At 33.7% G+C, this 20727-nt stretch overlaps 1 pseudogene; it reads left to right on the forward strand.

Annotated features, from left to right (window-relative positions):
- Positions 1 to 16628: 16628 nt before the first annotated feature.
- On the forward strand, positions 16629 to 17674 carry LOC133035063 (germin-like protein subfamily 1 member 17; annotated as a pseudogene).
- The last annotated feature ends 3053 nt before the right edge of the window (positions 17675 to 20727 follow it).

Below are 20727 nucleotides of genomic sequence, written 5' to 3' on the forward strand. Positions count from 1 at the left end.
GAAAGCCAATAGAACTATGGTTTAATCCATTCACATGGAGTAACCTAAAGTTTTCTATTACAAGGACATAAAAGGAAATTTTCGTTTATAAGTCCATTCAATGGACTTAACGAAACTTCCTGTTCCTAGTATTATAGGTTTGAGTTTATCTAAACCTATGGCTTGTGGTATACCTGGTAATTACTTACTCTAATGCAAGCAACTTACTTTAGTAAGATGCTGAAGCATTTTCTTTCTAATGGCAATCTATAGAAGCTTCACAACTTCTTAGGTATAGATTTTATTTATCTAAGGAAAAGTCTTAACTATTCCAGAAAAGATAAAGCCATGAAAGAATTTCTTATATCAACAGTGAGAGGTCTTAGATATGCTTTTGTATGCCTTGCCGTACACTGCCGTTGAGTGGGAGTAATGAGTAGGTATCAGATTAATCCAGGAGAAGAACATTGGAAGACAATCAAGTAAATCCTAAGATAAAGAAGAGGAACTATATGTTAGTCTATAAGGATGTGTTTAAAACTCTTAGACTACACCATATCAGATTTCGAAATTTGCCTATGTGCTAGTAAAAATTTCTGATAAGATGGTGATTACTCTGGGGGTGGAATAATGATTTTGGAGAAGTGTAAAAACCTATCTGAAATCTCTAGGTCTACCAGAGAGGGACTGAATGCTAAGGTTCAGGAAAGGTACTTATTCAGTCTAAGGAAAGTTCTATACATCTTTGGGACCATTCCAAATTGCCTTAAACTACTAGTGTTAATTTCCTGATTAACCAAATGTAGTTGCCAAAGATATAGAATCCAGTATCCCAAGAGAGTAGACATATAGAGAGGAATTTCACATTATCAATGATTTTGTGATTAAGGAAGAGTAATGGTGGAGAAAAGGTTGTGGTTAATTCAACCTTTCAGATCCTATTACGAGGAGTTTACTACTACTACACTTGATTTGTATATCAAGGTGTTGAGATTATTTGAAACACACTTTTTGTTTTATATTAGTGCAAGTGGGAGTTTGTTGGGTTTTATGCCCTAAATAAAACTCATTTCAATATAATCAGATTTACTTTTTAATATAGATCAGAAATAACATTTAATGTTGCATGGTTCACATGATTTATTTCATGATTATATGTACATAATGTATAGATTCATCTGAAACCCTTTTCACATACTTGATCCTGTTTATTGTGCCGTCAACACATTGGAAAGTAAACATGACTATGTGAATAAAGTTTCCTAGATTTATCAGACATAGGGTTTTACTGATATGATAATCTACAACAGAGTTTACTTGCATTTGGAGAAGTGCTATGTTCTTTCCAGAGCATTGGTTAAAGTAAAGCTCAGGTTGGATGCATGGAGTATGCATCGGAAGGGACCGATATTGAACTTTGACTTAGATTCATTAAACTTACTGTAATATCTATTCAAGTCAATATCGCCTAGTTGATCCTAGATCAAATGATCTTAATCCTGTTATGATTAGGCTCAATCTTGAAAGGCTATTCGTGTTCCTTGAATTGTTAGTTAAGCCTACCTTTTGGTCAGGGTGATACGTACTTTTTGGGAACACGGTAGTGCAATTGAGTGGGAGCGCTATCATAAACATGGAATCTATAGCTTCTATCTGGCGAATAGTAAGCAAAGGATGATCTCCTTCGAGCTTGACCAAACGAACATAAATGGTGGAGTACTCATTTCACATAAGCTGAAATAACGTTTATACGGGGTCAAGTGTTTTAAGGAATAAATACATTGTAGGGTGTAACGGTAATTTAATCCCTTTACAGTGTAGATCATAAGTCCCCGTTTCAAGCCTCCATTGGGTCCTTACACCCACGGAATGAATGACTCTTATACACGAGTACGCCACTCTGGCTGCTTCCTGGATTGATGACTGGCCCTACAGACCAACACGAGTGTTTCCAGCGTGCTTTGTCCTCACTCGCACGCTTCCTGGGAAAACTTCCCAGGAGGTCACCCATCCTTGAAATTGCTCCAGGCCAAGCACGCTTAACTGTGGAGTTCTTTCGAGATGGGCTACCGAAAAACAAGATGCACCTTGTTGATATAGGTAGTACCAATCAATCCATTTAAGCTCTATTCAACTGTGCAGTCCCATACCTACACAGTCTCAGAATCATCCCACTTGACCTTCCCCAGGCGATGTGGGATTGCACAGCTTACCCGGTATTTCCCCTTACGGATCACGGGACTACTGACTGTCACAATCATTCATATAGAGGATCATTGATCACATTAGGATTATAACAATGGATAACTAATGATGTGTCTATATGGTGGAACATATAGAGCATTCTATATACTGAGAGTGCAATTCTAAGTTCTATGCGTGGATTCAATGAAGAATTAATAAGTTAGTGAATTTTAGTGCTAAATTCTTGATCTACTTATTGGAAGCTCGGTTATATAGACCCATGGTCCCCCCACTAGTTGAGATAATATTGCTTGTAAGACTCATGTAATTGGTTTTGATTAATCAATTATAATTCACGAATTAGACTATGTCTATTTGTGAAATTTTCACTAAGTAAGGGCGAAATTGTAAAGAAAGAGTTTATAGGGGCATATTTGTTAATTATGATACTTTGTATGGTTCAATTAATATATATGATAAATGACAATATTATTTAATAATTATTTATAGTTATTAAATAGTTAGAATTGACATTTAAATGATTGAATTAGGAAATTGGCATTTTTGAGAAAATCAGATACAAAAGGTGTTAAAATTGCAAAATTGCAAAAAAGCAAGGCCTAATCCATTAGTGTATGGCTGGCCACCTTTGTAGTTATTTTAAGTTGATTTTTTCATTATTTTAATGCCATATAATTCAAATCTAACCCTAGTGGAATGCTATAAATAGATAGTGAAGGCTTCAGGAAAATTATACTTTTTCTGACACTTTCTGATTCAGAAAAACTGAGCCTTCTCTCTCCCTATCTTTAGCTACCACTTCTTCTTTCTTCTTCCTTTGAATTTCGAAATCCCTAGTGATTAGAGTAGTGCCCACACACATCAAGCAATACCTCAATCATAGTGAGGAAGATCGTGAAGAAAGATCATCAGCAAAGGAGATTCAGCATCAAGGATTCAGAGAAAGAGATCCAGGTTCAGATATTGATAATGCTCTGCTACAGAAAGGAATCAAGGGCTAGATATCTGAACGGAAGGAGTCATTATATTCTGCTGCAGCCAATGTAAGGTTTCTTAAACTTTATGTGTGTTTAATTTATCGTTTTAGAAAGTTCATATTTAGGGTGTTAATAAACATACTTGTGAGTAGATCTAAGATCCTGGTAAAATAATTTCCAACAGTACCATCGACTAAGGAATATAGTAGAGAGAGGTGATGTGATGGTCTTAAAGATAGCATCGAAACATAGCCTAGCGGATCCATTCATAAAGACGCTACCAGCAAAATTTTTTATGGGTCATATTATTAATATGGGACTAAGGGAGATGCCATGTTTACTTTTAGGGAAAGTGGGAGATTGTTAGGGTTTATGCCCTTAAAAGTCTGTAAAGATATTTTTTGATTATTAAATAATGAATTAAATATTTGATATATGTTTAATAGTTAAGTTATTAATATTATTATTGAATAATTTATATTAAGTATCTGAAAATTTCTTATTCATATATGAGACCGCGGCTTGTAGCTGTACAAAGAACTAAGACCACTTACCTATGAATAAAATAGTTAGTAAAATATTAAAGTTATGGAATCTTTAATGAACGGTTGCTAGTATGGTTCACTAATGCTTGTTCTTCGATGCAAGTAATGTTGGTTCGAATTATGGATGTAGTATGACATCAAAGTGAAGGTGCTATATATAATAGATTATATATGACAATGACCAATATAAATAAAGTTGTCTTCGTTAACATGCCATTTATCATAAAGATCTAATTCATATCATAATGATGATCAATAGTAGATCAGCTTGAATCTTGAGTTATCATAAACTCCTGTTCATGTTATTAGTTTTTTTGATTCACTCATTAAAGTTTCTCAGAGAATATGGTCCTTACAACTTTTATTTTAGGAATCTAATAATGTAGATGGCTAGAAACATATTTACAATTATGGAATCCTAACATCCCTAATAGATCGATTGGTGTTCCCTTTAAGTGTTAATTCTAGAATTAAAATGTTGTGCACAAATTTAGATGGGATCTAAATTATACTTCCACTAGTGAATTAATGGTACTAAATGATAAATAAGTAACTAGATGGGGAAAATGGTAATTTGACCAAAACTACTTACGAACTAATACATGGAGGGCTAATCACTAGAATTGATTATATCAATGACACTACAATGAAACTCAGTAAATATAATTCTATAATTACTAAGAGTTCAATTCCATATTTATAGTGGAGTAATCATAGAATTAATAACTAATGATTATTTAGTTGATGAGATTCAATAAATAATCTAGCTTATTGGAGCTTAGAATTATAGGTCCATGATTCCCAAATCACCACCTTGAAACACTATCAAGGGTAGTGCTATACCCGAAATTTGGCTATCGGTTCAAAGGAGGACACGTGTTGAACTGGGCAGAATATGAATTAACAAATGTAATGATAATTATATTTGAAAATTGAATAACTCATTAATGCGGAATTGACAGAGTATATTTACAATTTACTGACTATAAGGTCTTATGCGAGATAAAGATACACCAACTATTGCCTCATTCATTAACGAGAAACCATATGACTTCGGATGTACAAGGTGAGGTATCAACCTCGCTACGCGTTAGGAGACGAGACATGGTGACTGGTAAAACACTTAATGTATAATACACCTTATACAGGCCAAGTATAATAGTCGGGTAAATCCAAACAGCTAATAGCGAGGCACCCATCTCGTTATAGGAAGGCGCGCTCATGATATCTTCACTAATCAGCTCCAGATACCTTTCAGTGGGGTTCATGGCCTCGTCGAGTCAACTTTTTTAGACAAAAGCTGACATACAAATGATGTTGACTACTGAGGTCCACCCGGTCAACTAGAACTGTGATTTTCAGATGAAGCATTATGTCTTCAAGCGCAGGAACGACGAGACTTACATCATCCACCTCGGAAAGATATGGGAAAAGCTCCAGCTCGCTACCAAGGTTATTATTACTGTGTTCCCAGCGAGACATCCCAGAATATTACGATTTATAACGTATTTAATACACGTTTATATTGACCCGGTAATAGCGGACCCATCACAACTGTGCGATTTTCAAATATTAACCACATTTATTTTACGTGGTATGTAATCGAACTCCACGATTTCAGGGAATAATTGTTGTAGGATATCAGTCAACTATGTAATTAACTACCCTATTATGTAATTATAAATAGGAGCAAGTTACATTGAAAAGGGGACAAAAAAAATATTAGAGAAAAATGGCCTGAGAGCTGTATCAGAAATCTAATAAGACTGACTCGTGAACTACGCAAAATTTTAACTGCAAAATCACATAAAAACCTTCGTGTTCATATCTTTCTTTTGCTGCTTTTGTTTTCTGTGCAAATCTATCACTACTTGGGCTCAAATATAGTTAACGAAAATCTACATTAATAGCTAGGAATAAAGAGTAGTATAATGATGTTCGAAAAAATCTATTTTGAATTGGAAAAATAGTAATTATTTATTTTTCTAACAAATAAATAAATTTTCAAATTAATTAAATAGAGAAAAGACAAAAATTTTTAAGATAAGATTTGTTGAGACAAAAATTGTCAGGACAAAAGACGCCATCCTTGTCCTAAATAGACAAGGGTAGGCACCTACCATGTAGCATATCCTTATGAAGTTTGTCTTTTTAGGTTAATTAATTATTTAATTAATTCAATTAGGTAAATATCAATTTGAAAAGTGGTTAGAGATTTTTGAAAGTTGTTGAGATATTCTTTCAAGTAGTTGAGAGATCCCCTCATAAATATCAGTAACTGAATTCGGTTATAGATATATATTTATTCAAACAATTAAATATGATTTAATTAAAGAATTATTAATTACTATATATAGAAGTCTAATTTGAGAAATCAGAACTCTCTTTTTGAACTATAATTTTCAAAATTAGAGAAAGAAAAAAGAAATTATTTTTTTTCTCTCATCTATTCTTGCTCATGTGTTCAGAACTCAACAAGAACAAGCCTATACACTTTATCCTTATAGGCCACATTATTCCTTATGAATGGTGGGATGATTTGGAAGACATTGGTGTGAGTCCAATTACAATTTTTATTGGGATTTTATGCCCTAAATAAAACTTATTTTAATATAATCAGATTTACTAATTAATAAAATATCGAAAAATTATTTCAATATAATCAGATTTACTAATTAATAAAATATCGAAAATCATTTCAATATAATCAGATTTACTAATTAATAAAATATCGAAAATCATTTTAAGTTGCATGGTTCACATGATTATTTTTATGATTACATGTTTAATGTATAAATTCTATTAAATCAAGAACATTTAGTTATTCATGATTATAGTGGTGTCGACATAGCAGAATATAATCATGATTATATGTTTCAAAGTTTTTATCCCGTGATTTGTCAGTACACTGGATTTATACTGACATGATAATCAGCGATAAAGTTTACTTACACCTTGAATAAGTGTTATGTCCTTTCTAGGGCATTGGTAAAGTATGCTAGTATTGAATGTATAGAGTATACATCATATTGGACCGATATTGAACTTGGTAAAGATATCATAAACTTACCGTTGTATCTTTTTAAGTCAATATCACTTGGTTGATCTTAGATCAAAAGATCTTAATCCTGATATGGTTAGGTTCGATCTCAAGTGTGTTATTTATGTTCTTAGATTTGTTTGTTAAAACTGACCAATTTGATCGATCCAATACTTACATCTTGGGAACATGGTAGTACAATTGAGTGGGAGCGCTAATCATAGATACGAAATCTATAGCTTTTATCTAGACATAGCAGTAAAATGATGATTTCCTTCGAGCTTGGTATCATTGAGATAAATGGAAGAACTCTTATTTTAGTAGTTATATTAGTTTACTGAAATATTATTTATAAGAAGCTAAGTGTTTTAAGGATAAAATATATCGAGGGGTAGAACGGTAAATGTGTCCCTACTCGATGTGAATCATCTTGTTGTAAAAGTGGCCTAGAAACTTAGCCTTAGCTGAATGTTCTTAGGACTTTCTAACTACCTTACCGGTTTTATAGTTAAGTTAGTTATGTTGTTTTGTCTATAAATAGACTCAACTAACTCTTAGCTAAGTGTGATTCATTTTTCATTTTACAGAAACAAGAGAGAGAGAGTGACAGAGAGAGAGAGCAGTGTACTGGTGTCAAGAAACCAGTTTTCTGGTGTGCTCAGTTGGAGTTTAATTTCTCTTCCTCTTACTCTAGTTCGAATCACCAATTGATGTACAATGCATTCTTTGTATACTTGATTAATGGAAAGTACCTAAATGGCTGAATATTGATTTCATTTTGTCTTGTTAAATTTAGTTTGTTTTACTGTTTTTATTGACATTCTTTGTATTGAGTTTTTGTTAATCTGTCATAGACTTAGATCAATTAAGTTCTTCTTGATATTTGGACATTGTGATCGGTTTGATCACATCAAATGGTATCAGAGCTGAGGTTCAATCGAGGAGATCAAGAAGTGTTTGATTAAAGTCTTACTGCAGGAAGATTGAAATCAAGAAATGGCATCAACTAAGTATGAGGTTGACAAGTTCACAGGAGCTAATGACTTCAGCCTTTGGAGAATCAAGATGAGAGCCTTGTTGGTACATCAAGGCATTGCAGAAGCCATTAATGTGGATGCATTGAAAGCAATTGAAGATGTGAGGAAGAAACAAGAAATCGAGACCAAGGCACATTCTGTAATTCTTCTCAGTCTAGGAGATGAAGTGCTGAGAGAAGTTGCAGATGAGGAGAAAGCTCTTGGACTGTGGGAAAAGCTTGCTACGATCTACATGAAGAAGTCCCTTGCAAACAAGCTGTACTTGAAGAAGAAACTGTACACCTTGAGGATGGAAGATGGCAAGGAGCTTAGAAGACACCTAGATGACTTTAACAAGATTGTTCTTGACTTGAACAATATTGGTGTGAAGCTAGATGAAGAGGACCAAGCTATAATCCTACTGAGTTCTTTGCCAAAATTGTATGAACACTTTGTTGATACAATTCTTTATGGCAAAGATACTCTTACAATGTCTGAGGTGAAAGCAGCCTTGAATTCTAAGGAAATTCAAAGCAAATCAGATGACAAAACAGAGCACAATGGAGAAGGTCTATTTGTCAAAGGAAGACATGACAAGAAAGGGCACAAGAACTACAAACATGGTGGTGATCGAGGGAACCAGAAAGCAAAGACAGGTTCAAGAAACACAACTGACAAGAAGTGTTTCTATTGCAAGAAAGAAGGACATTTCAGAGATGAATGTCTTGCCTTGAAGAACAAATTGAAGAAAGAAAAGAACAAAGAAAAGGGACAAGCTGATGTTGCTGATGGTTATGACTCAGCTGGTGTTCTGGTGGTGTCAAACACAGATTCTGGACAAGAATGGATACTCGATTCTGGTTGTTCTTTTCACATGTGTCCTTGTGAAGAAATGTTCTGCAATCTTGAGAAGAAAACAGGGGGTACTGTTTTATTGGGTGACAAAAAGGCATGCACAATTCAAGGGACTGGATCTATTGTGATGCAGATGAATGATGGTGCTCAAAGAACCATCACTGATGTCAGGTATGTTCCTGAACTCAAGAGAAATCTCTTGTCAATTGGTGTTTTAGCCTCAAAAGGATGTAAAATCAAAATTGATGAAAACTCACTTAATGTAATTAAAGGTTCCACTACTGTAATGAAAGGAATATATAGAAATGGCTTGTATTTTCTTAATGGAAAATCAGTTACTGGCCTAGCTTCAAATGTTACAGGTACAGGTGATGATGACTTGACAAGGATGTGGCATTTGAGACTGGGACATGTGAGTGAAAGAGGCTTGATGGAATTGAAGAAGCAAGGAATTCTCAAAGGAAAGGTGTCATGCAAGATGGATTTCTGTGAGGAGTGCATATATGGCAAAAGCTGCAGACAAAAATTCACACCAGCAAAGCACACAACCAAAGAACAGTTGGCATATGTGCACTCAGATCTTTGGGGCCCTTCAAGAATTCCTACACTTGGTGGTGCTTACTATTTCATGAGTATCATTGATGATTACTCAAGAAAGGTGTGGGTTTATCTCTTGAAAACCAAAGATGAGGCTTTCAACACATTTTTCAATTGGAGAAAACTCCTTGAGAACCAAACTAGTAAGAAACTCAAGAAGATTAGAACAGATAATGGATGGGAATTTTGCTCAAACCAGTTCAAGGAGTTCTGCAGCAAAGAAGGGATAGCCAGGCACTTGACAGTTAGAGACACTCCTCAACAAAATGGCCTGGCAGAGAGGATGAATAGGACACTGCTTGAAAGAGTTAGATGCATGCTTAAAGGAGCTGGTTTAGAAAGAAAATTCTGGGGTGAAGCTCTGAACACAACATGCTATCTAATAAACAGATGTCCCTTCACTGGTATCAATTTCATGACACCACAAGAAAAGTGGACTGGAGAAGCTCAAACCTATGACCATCTAAAGGTTTTTGGGTGCACTGCCTATGCTCATGTGAGGCAAGACAAACTGAAGCCTAGGGCAGTGAAATGTATGTTCTTGGGATATCCTGAAGGTGTTAAGGGATACAAACTTTGGTGTCTTGAATCAGGATTCAAAAAGTGTATCATCAGCAGAGATGTCACTTTCAGAGAAGAAGAAATGGCCATGAAACCATTACCAAATCCAACACTGCAGACAGAAGAGCCATATAGCAGAGTCAATCTTGAGGTGGATCAGTCACATTGCACAGACAAAGACTCAGAAGCAGATGAGAATCAAGCTCAAGAGCTTGAAGAACAATCTCATGAAACACAAGGAGATCTTGATGACTATCTCTTGGCCAGAGACAGGGAAAGAAGAGACATCAGACCTCCTTCAAGACTTGGTTATGCAGATTTCTCTGCATTTGCACTAGCTGCTGCCAGTGAACTCGAAAATTCTGAACCCACTACATACAAGGAGGCACTGAAATGCAAAAACAGGGAACACTGGTTGAGGGCAATCAATGAAGAAAAGGTATCATTGATCAGAAACAAAACATGGTCTGTTGTGAACAGACCACCAGGGCAAAGATTGATCGATAGCAAGTGGCTGTTTAGACAGAAAGAGGGAGTCAATGAAAATTCAGTAAGATTCAAGGCAAGGCTTGTGGCAAAGGGATTCACTCAGAGAGAAGGTGTCGATTTCAATGATATATTTGCACCTGTGGTGAAACAAGCTTCTATTAGAGCCATTATGGCAAAAGCTGCTGCTCAAGATCTAGAAATAGATCAAATGGATGTGAGGACAGCTTTCTTACATGGCACTTTGGATGAGAGAATTTACATGAAGCAACCTGAGGGATTTGACAATGGTAATCCTAACCAGGTATGCTTGCTACACAAATCCCTCTATGGCCTAAAGCAAGCACCTAGACAATGGAATATCAGATTTGGCAAGTTCATGACAAGGATAAAATTCACCAAGAGCAAATATGATCCATGTGTTTATTTTGACAAGGAAACCTACCTCCTATTGTATGTTGATGACATGCTAATAGTAGGCAAGGATAAACACAAAATCAGTGAGTTAAAGTGTCAACTCAAAGGTGAATTTGAGATGAAGGATATGGGAGAAGCCAAGAAAATTCTTGGAATCGAAATCAGGAGAAAGAGACCTGGTTTCATCATGCTAACACAACAGGGATACTTGAAGAAAGTCCTATTGAAGTTCAACATGAATGAAGCCAAACCTGTGATGACACCATTGGCTCAACACTTTAAGCTCACTAAGGAGCAGGCTCCCCAAACTGAAGAAGAAAGAAGAAACATGGATGGCATACCATATGCTAACTGTGTAGGCTGCTTGATGTATGCCATGGTATGCACAAGGCCTGACTTGGCCTATGCCATGAGCATAGTAAGTCGATTTGTTGCTGATCCTGGAAACCTGCACTGGGATGCAATAAAATGGGTTATGAGGTATGTTAAAGGATCTCTGAACATGGGTTTGATCTACAAAACTACAGAGAAAAGTGAATGTGAGGTTGAAGGATTTGTCGATTCTGATTATGCTGGATGCATTGACACAAGGAGATCATTGACAGGTTATATCTTCACAGCTTTAGGTGGATGTATCAGCTGGAAGTCAAACCTGCAGAAAGTTGTAGCTCTGTCATCCACAGAGGCAGAGTACATGGCTGCAACTGAGGCAATAAAAGAGGCACTGTGGCTAAAAGGTCTCTCAAAAGAACTCGGGTTCAACTCTGAGGACATGACTGTCCATTGTGACAACCAAAGTGCTTTGCACTTAATGAAAAATCCTATGTTCCATGATAGATCAAAGCATATCGACATCAAACTTCACTTTATCAGAGAGATCATTGCCAATGGAGAGGTTCAAGTGAAGAAAATCTGCACTGACCACAACCCTGCAGACATTTTTACAAAATGTGTCACTCAAACCAAGTTTAGACACTGTCTGAACTTGGTCAACATCAAGGAAATTGGATGAGTTTCCATTTCCTTTAATGTTCAGCCTTTCTTGCTCATGTTCTCTAAGTCTAAGTATCTATGCCAAGGTGGAATTATTGTAAAAGTGGCCTAGAAACTTAGCCTTAGCTGAATGTTCTTAGGACTTTCTAACTACCTTACCGGTTTTATAGTTAAGTTAGTTATGTTGTTTTGTCTATAAATAGACTCAACTAACTCTTAGCTAAGTGTGATTCATTTTTCATTTTACAGAAACAAGAGAGAGAGAGTGACAGAGAGAGAGAGCAGTGTACTGGTGTCAAGAAACCAGTTTTCTGGTGTGCTCAGTTGGAGTTTAATTTCTCTTCCTCTTACTCTAGTTCGAATCACCAATTGATGTACAATTCATTCTTTGTATACTTGATTAATGGAAAGTACCTAAATGGCTGAATATTGATTTCATTTTGTCTTGTTAAATTCAGTTTGTTTTACTGTTTTTATTGACATTCTTTGTATTGAGTTTTTGTTAATCTGTCATAGACTTAGATCAATTAAGTTGTTCTTGATATTTGGACATTGTGATCGGTTTGATCACATCACATCTATAGAGGATCTTTAATTATTTGGATTATAATAATGGATAATTAATAGCGTATTTATATCTTGGAACATATACAACGTTCTATATAATTCAGAGTTTAATTCCAAATCAATAGTGGAGTCAGGAGAAATTAATAAGTTAAAAATTTTACTTAGTAAATTTTTGATCTACTTATTGGAAGCTTGATTATATAGGCTCATGGTCCCCACATTAGTTGAGATAACACTGCTTGTAGATTCAGTTAATTAATTTTAATTAATCTATTATAATTCTAAGTTAGACTATGTCTTATTTATGAATTTTCATTAAGGAAGGGCTTACTTGTGAAGAAAAGAGATTTTAGGGTTTATTTGTTAATTAAGAGACTTTGTAAGGTCTTATTAATAAATAAGATAAATGATAATTTTATTCGATAATTAATTTTAATTATTAAATAAATAGATTTGACATTTAATTGGTTTAAAGTTAAAATATGATATTTATGAATGAAAAGATAAGTTATTGAAATAAAATGGTAAAATTATGACTAGTCGGATCCACAATAATGGCTGGCCACTTAATTATTTTTTTTAGCCATTTATTTATCTTTTTCTTAATCCATATATTTAAACCTAGCCCTAGAAGAAAGCCTATAAATAGAACATGACAGTCTCATAACTTGATAACTTAATATTAGTCTATTTTGTCAAAAAAATTGAAAAGAGAGGCTCCTCTCTCATGGATGCCCCAAAGTGTGATCATGCGGGAGCTATCTTTGATTATATCCTGGGGTAGCGGAGAATTGTATTCCGCTCATTTGAGGAGTGGTAAGAGATGGGGCTCCCAGAAGCTGTGCTCCAAGTACATATCCCGATTCTCCGGTCGAGTAGTATCCTCCGTAAGCCACTATTTGGGCTTCTTCCAAGTTAATATATTTTTGGACCCTTTTCTGAAAGTCCTAGAGGTTAGCTACTCCCTCTTGCGGATTCCAGCTTGAAGAAGGGCCAGCTGTTGTCCGTCATCCACCTTCTTGGTCTTTGAGGCCTCCTCTTTGAATCTTTTTATGAAGTTCTTTAAGGTTTTCGTGGGCAGTTATTTTATGTTAGTCAAGGCGCTGACCTCGAGGTTTATCTTCCTTGCCGCAACAAACTGTCTCCGGAAACTGAATTGTAATTTGTTCTAACAAATTAATCGATCCTAGCTCAAACTTTTTAAACCATTCCTCAGCTGAACCGTCCAACGTTAGTGGAAGGCATAAACACTTTACGTCATTGCTGACCCTCATGACGGTTATCACCTTGTTAAACCAGGATAGATGGTCACTCGGGTCCGAATCTCCCGTGTAAGTTACTATTTCGGGCATCTTAAAATTTTTGGGGAGTTCTGCATGTAGTATGTGTCGGGTGCATGGTTCCCGATCCTCACAATCAGTCTGAATCATCTGTTTTTTTCTCTGGGAGACTCTACCAATGTCTTTGCGTAGTATTCCCAATTCAGCCAAGATTCCTTCGTTTAAGGTGCCTCTGGGGACTGGCAATGCGCGTTTTTTCTTTTCAAGATGGTTTCTTAAGTCACCATGCTTCTCATTGATTTTTTGTCTTAGATGAGCCGGGGGATACCTCTGACTTTTCCTCCCCCTTTCCCTGGGTTCTTGTGCACGAATACGCTATTTCGGTCCTCTCGATCCTGAGGGCCAAGACTCGCTCGAGGGAGCTTGCCCCTCTACGGACCTTTCCGTTTTGGGAAATTAGGGTGGACTTTTTGCGGATTCTGTGCCTTCCTATTTCTCCTAGGGATCGAAGTAGGGTTTTTTTCAGGGTTCTCCTCGAAAGGGTACCGTATAGGGCTTGGTTCCCTGGTCTTGGGCCTCTGAGTGCTTGGCGAGGATTCTTCTTGTATTTCCTCTGGTCCCACGGGGATGACATTGGGATGTACATGTATTCCAGCCATTTTTATAGCTTTTTGCATGGCGACCATTATCTCTTGCATCCTCTTATTCTGTTCTTTTTGGGCAGCTAGTTCGGCTTCATGATCAGTCGCCTTTTGCCTTAGGACCAGCAGTTCAGTATAGCTACCTCTGTCGTAAGTGTCGTACCCTTCAAAGTTTTCTTCATATTCCTCATCGTTTGTCTCATCTCGTTCCTCAGAGCCCACATTTACTCATGAGGCTACTTCTTCGCCTTCCGAGTTCTGAGTATCCTGGGGAGGATGAGGTTGGTGTGTGTTGTTTGAGTTTCCACCATTGTTGTTCTGATTCTTTGACTGTTGTCTTCTCAACAACGCTTCCGACATCTCTCAATGAAAGCACCAAAATGTTGACCGAGGTTTTCAGCAACCGATTAAATGAGATAATGATGAGAGCTCTGGAATAACCAAAATGTTGACCGAGGTTTTCGGTAACCGATTAAATGAGATAATGATGAGAGCTCTGGAATAATTAATGCAGGTGATTTTTACATGATTCGGGCATTAATCAGTCGTAGTCCACGAGTCTTTTGTATTAATGAGAGTTCTTATACAGAGAATGTACTTGTGAGTTTCTCTGTCTCTCTCTCTCTCTCTCTCTCTCTCTCTCTCTCTCTCTCTCTCTCTCTCTCTCTCTCTCTCTCTCTCTCTCTCTCTCTCTCTCTCTCTCTCTCTCTCTCTCTCTCTCTCTCTCTCTCTCTCTCTCTCTCTCTCTCTCTCTCTCTCTCTCTGATCCATCTTCCCATTTTGTTTAGGGGTATTTATAGAGTTTGGTAAGCATAGCTAAAAAAGGGATCACTTATCTTTGAGTGTCAGTAATGTATGTGCACAAGTTCCCAAGAGATACAAAATAGGGCATACATGACCTATGTCGTAGGTATCATAGGGATTAGGTGAGATTAATCTTTATCCTTCTTTGATTGATGTGATTCTTCATAATGGAGCCGTCACTAACCCCTTTGATTATCGTGTAATCACCGTAAATGAGGCTTACGTTGTCTGACATGTTCTCTTATGGGTGTTCCAAGATGTTTTTCCCATATTGCATTAAATGTGAGGTGACTGATCGAATAGGTTCTCCTTCTCCCGGAGATGCTTTGTTATATTTCTATCTCTCGGAGAAAAAGGACATGCTTTATGTGCCTCTCTGGGGGCTCACTCCTTGAAGTACACTTGCCCGTCTATATATGACACAGCTAATTCTTGGGTAAGGTGTCCTTTTAATCCACGTGTCATACACAGCCGCGGCCACGTATTTTGGAAAAAATTCAAGGCAACAATTTATTTTTTTACAAATAGGTCATAATTAAATGATGTACATAATAATCCACTTTATTATAATTCTAATTAGTTAGCATAATTATCTTAAAAAAATTTAGTTAGCGTAATTTCTATATTTAATTATGCAGTTATTACAATTAAATGCTTGATATATTATTTATTTTTTATCCTGCGTTGTTAAATGAGACTATATTATTATATTTATCTAGTGCAACAGGTGACACTATCAGATTTATATGCAGAAAAAGTTTCTAAGTCTTATCCCTTTTCAAATAAACTTATGTAATCTAAGTGTGTGATCGTGTACAAGACTAAATCACCAACTGCAGTCAATTTTCATTTTCAAATAAGATGTCAAATTAGTAGAGATTTCTAAGCTAATTAATCTATTTTCCTCTGTTGAATCTTGTGCTCTCTTTCAAATCTGTTTCATAATATATGATATTCCTATGTATTTACTAGCAATACCTAGAACTACTAAACCAACTGCAGATTTTTATCAAATTTTCTGACAAGACTATAGTTGCAATTTAATGTTAGAAAAACTAGGACATTTTTAGTAAATCCACATGTTATATTCATTTTGCTTTTAACTAAGAAATGTCAGTTAATTATATGCGGTTTCCTATTTCAAATGTTTGAAAAGTTTTGTGATTACTTGCATATATAATATGTATACATAAATGTGTGTGTGTGTGTGTTCACATCATAGACCAAGCTATATATATTTTTTTAAAAAATAAATGGACTGAGTATATATAATAATATAGAAAATTCCTTCTGGTTCAAATAAGCATAGACATCCGCAGCAAAATTAAAGTAGATACAAAACTTAACGAAAAGAATAATGTATTTGCTTGAAAAGGTAAACAAAATAAAATAAAATAAATGATAAGAGTGGGTGAAGAAGCCCAATTAAAATGACTAGTTCAATAACGTTGTCATTAATAAATCTCCTTTTGGAAGAAACACTTTATTTAACACATATAATTACCAAGTCACTACTAAACCAAATTTACCAAGTCTTTTATGGAGAAAACAAGCAAGTCTAGGTAGCTATGATATGCTCCCTGGATTAAGAGAGACTTGTTCAGAAACTTCCATCTATAAATATGAGAAGTAGGAATCCATCCATAATTATCAAATCTCACTCAAGCAAAAGAAAGCAAAACTTGATATATAGATTTATAACATAGCATTTATAGTTGCAAATTGATCAACAAGTACTCCAACATGAAAGGTATTCATTTTCTTCTTTCACTTACTGTGTTGGCTTTGGCAGCCTTCATAGCCTCTGCCTCTGACCCAAGCCCTCTCCAAGATTTTTGCGTGGCTGTAGATGAACCCCACAAAGCTTGTATGTATACATTTCTTTCATTACTAACTTATCATAACATTTTTCTCTATCGTTATTCTATTCTATAACTAGCTACTGATAGTGATAAGATATACTAACAAAATATTCTTTCTTTCCAAGTAGTATTTGTGAATGGAAAATTCTGCAAGGATCCCAAGCTTGCTAAGGCTGAGGATTTTTTCTTTTCTGGGCTCAATGTTCCAAGAGACACACACAACCTGGCTTGGATCTAATGTGACCCAATTGAATGTGGACAAAATTCCAGACTCAACACACTCGGAATATCATTGGCTCGTATTGATTATGCACCATACGGCCAAAATCCACCTCACACACATCCTCGTGGCTCTGAAATCCTAGTTGTTGCTAAGGGAACCCTCTACGTGGGCTTCGTATCGTCGAACCAAGACGGAAACCGGTTGTTTACCAAGGTTTTGAAAGAGGGAGATGTGTTTGTATTCCCAATTGGTTTAATTCACTTTCAATTCAATCCAACACATGCTCCAGCTGTTGCCTTTGCTGGTCTCAGTAGCCAAAATGCAGGAACTATCACCATTGCAAATTCAGTATTTGGATCAAATCCTGCTATTAACCCTCATGTCCTTGCTAAGGCTTTTCAAGTTGACAAGAATGTCATTGACCAACTCCAGAAGCAGTTCTGGTATGGCAATGACAATTAAACATGGTTCAGAAGAAGAAAGTCTATGAATTGAATAATCTTTTTTTATATACAATATATGTTCGTTTTCTATTATCCAATAAGTACCAAATAGTTTGGTCATGATTGAATTTGTACCTCATTGATATTTTTAAATAAAATCCATTTAATATAATAATTTTTAATTCTTGATAATAAACTATATTACTTATATATACACAGACATAAATTGATTAACGAAGTGAATCAATCATTTTGCGTCATTTAAATCAATGTAGGTTATGAGCAAAAGTTACTAGTTCATAGAGATATAAAACAATATATAAATTATCATGCTTACATATCTATTATTCATCATTTGAGTCTTTAACAATTTTTTCAATAATTATATATTCAATTTAATCAATATATTAATTACATCAGTACTTAAGCTAATATGTTCTTTAAAATGCTTACTTTGAAAAATAAAATATTTACACTGTTCCTCAACTATATATAGATTTTAGTAAGTTAGTCATTAATTTTTTTTTTTTTTTTATCAAATTGATTTTTAAATATATAAATTTTGATCAATTAATCCAGGAATTTTATCTTCTTTTTTTTGTAAATTGATCTTTAAACTTTTTTTTTACATTAAGTCCTCATTGCTATATAATAGTTATTTTGTTGATTTACATTTATTTATTTTATTTTTGTTAGTTTATTTTTTATGTGAATTTCAAATATTTTATGATTTTATGTGAACATAATTTGAAAAATTAATGCATGATTTTTATTTAGTTATCTACTTTAATCATTATTGTCAAATATTTAAAATATTTTATTTATAAATATATATTTAGAATATACAAAAAAAAAAAATTTGAAAGAGATTGCACAAATGCTTTTGAAAAAGTACATAAATAAATATTTTTTCATTCACAAACTAATTAAATAAATGATATATTTTTAAGATTATTTTTTTATTTATGCTCACTAGAAAACAACCAGCAGATGTTATCAAATTATAATCTAATTTTTTATATAATTTTGTATAAAAAATTAGGTGTGTATAAACAGACCGATCCAACTCGTATTAACCGAATCCCGTTATTATAATAGAAGTCAGACACAACTTGTATAACATGATGTGATGCTTGACCCCTCGAATTGTTATAAAAATTGATAAATTTATAGAAAACTATCATATGATTTCAAAACCGTTCTCATTACCGTATCTCACTTGTACTCAACATTACATTCAAGGGTACGTGTTGCAATTATCATATCTCAAGTGTATAACATGATGTTAGGCTTAACCCTAATATGTTTGTTGTATATATAAAACAAATCAATCAATGAGTCAACTACTCACTTTTATAATTAAGTGACACTACAAAAATTTTTACTTTTAGTCACAACAAAACTTGTAACTAAAAGTAAAAAAGTTGTGATTACTTTTATATGCTGTGACTAAAAGGTCCGTGGCTAAATTGTTAGTCACAAAAATACAATTTGTTGTGACTAAATACATTTTTAATCACAATATTTGTTGTAACTAAAACTAAATTAGTCATAACTTGTATTTCAATATTATTTTTAGTTACAAGTAACATTTTATTGTGACTAAAAGTCACATTCAGTCACAAAAAAATTATATTGTGACCAAAAAATTATCACTAAATATAGCAGTTTTTTGTAGCGTGAATGTGCACAATTTTTTTTTTTATAAAAGAATTATGTCAATTAAAATTTATTAATTAACAATGAAAAAATAGATAGAATTGTATCTAATTCTCATACAAAATAAAAATCTATATAAAAAAAGGTAATTGATAAATCTAAAAAACATATGACTCAAAACCGCTAATAATAATAATAATAATAATAAAATAAAATGTGATAGTATATTTAGTGTGTTTTTTTTTAAAGAAAATTATTGAAATAATATAAAATTATTAATTTGTAGGTTTATGTTATAATAAAATATTAAATATAAGAGAATTAAGCAGAGAAGAGAAAAATAAATTACTAAAATAATAGTAAAATATCAATGTGTAAATTTATGCTCTAATAAAATATTAAAAATGAAAGGATTAAGGTGAGAAGAGAAAAATAATTTAAAAAAAAATTTAGGTGCTATATCACTGCTTCATATTTTATAATATAATAGTATATTTACATTTTTATAATATACAAAAGTACTTGTAAAACAAAATAAATTATACAACATTAGAAACATTTTTTTATAATTTAAAAGAAAATTAAATTAATATATATTCTTTTTATAAAATAATTAAAAAATTAAACATGACACTAAAGATAATTAACTAATGAATGAAAAATAAATATATAAAAAAAATTATTTAATAGTGGAAACTTAATATTGTCAACCACAACGAATTAAGAACTTAGAAATCAATTTAGTAAAAAAGAAATCTTGGCCAAAAATTTGTCAAAACTTATATGATTAGAGACCAATGGTCAAATTAAAAAAAAATTACCAACAATACAATTAAAAAAATAGAACTCTTAAATCTTCGCCAACACATGAAACTAGTGGAGTTGCTTGTCAGATCCTATCGCTAATATTTAAATATGATTAAGGAAAAAAAAACCTAACCAGCAATATTGCCAAGCAATGACAACAAATTTTGCCTTCTTTGGCAAAAAAGCTAGGTGAGAATTTATGTAGGAGTAGGCTTATCTATTTTAATAGACAATGTTGTGAATTCTTCTATTAGTGATACTCTTATATACCAAGGTTTTAGAAGAAGCTCTTTATTGTTGTCAATTGTTTTTCAAGTTTTTTCATTATATCTATCATAAAAGTTAATTTGTTCATTTTTTTGGTTGTTTCAAACAAAATTCATCAATATATATTTATATATATATAAGACTTAATATGTTTGGGTATACTCTTAATGGGTATTACCTATCAATGGGTATTCTATTATTAGCCATTGGATCAAATCTAATGGTTGATATTTATAACTATTAATTAAATTTTTAAATTTAATATTTCTTATTTTAACCTATTACCTGATGACATGGAAGTTATTTTTCATCAATTCTTTCTATTTTCTCCTCATTCCATATATATATATATATATAAATATATATAAAAAATTATATTTACACACCATAAAATAATAATGGGTGCTTACATTTACACCCTAATAAATTATAAGTACACCCCTAATCTAAATACACCCCATTGTATTTATTTAAATATTATTTTTGATAAGCACACCCCTTTT

The sequence above is a fragment of the Cannabis sativa genome, chromosome 2 (assembly GCF_029168945.1).
Source record: "Cannabis sativa cultivar Pink pepper isolate KNU-18-1 chromosome 2, ASM2916894v1, whole genome shotgun sequence".
Taxonomy (NCBI): domain Eukaryota; kingdom Viridiplantae; phylum Streptophyta; class Magnoliopsida; order Rosales; family Cannabaceae; genus Cannabis; species Cannabis sativa.